This window comes from Egretta garzetta, unplaced genomic scaffold, assembly GCF_000687185.1.
Source record: "Egretta garzetta isolate BGI_Z169 unplaced genomic scaffold, ASM68718v1 scaffold510, whole genome shotgun sequence".
In the NCBI taxonomy this organism is placed as follows: Eukaryota; Metazoa; Chordata; class Aves; order Pelecaniformes; family Ardeidae; genus Egretta; species Egretta garzetta.
The window spans coordinates 245,548-245,958 of record NW_009258477.1 but is presented as its reverse complement, the minus strand read 5'-3'; positions in this window follow the sequence as shown (position 1 = coordinate 245,958).

Below are 411 nucleotides of genomic sequence, written 5' to 3'. Positions count from 1 at the left end.
AGCGAGACCGGCGTCCTCCCGGTCTGCTGGTGACGCTGCACCCCGCCAAGGCGCCGCAGAGCTGGGACCGAGTTACGGCTTTGGTGTTGGTTTTCGTGTTTGACACAGGGGCTGGGCACGCAGGGAACAGCAATGCGTTCTCAGCCGCTGCACTTTTTAAAACAACAACATTCCTTATTCCCCTGGTACTGCTGCATCTCCCATTCCCTCCTAGCCCAGCCTAAAGCATAAACCCCGCTGCTCTCCGGCACCTTTCAGTTAAGACTGCTCAGATGCTGCATTACAGATTTTTATATTGGAAGAGCTGGGCCAAGAGTTTGAACTTTCGGAGGCCAGGCCTCCGGGGTCCGCACCACCCGCTTCCAGGGCCCGACGGGCAGCGCGAGGCGTGGGACTGGATGCGCTGGGGCC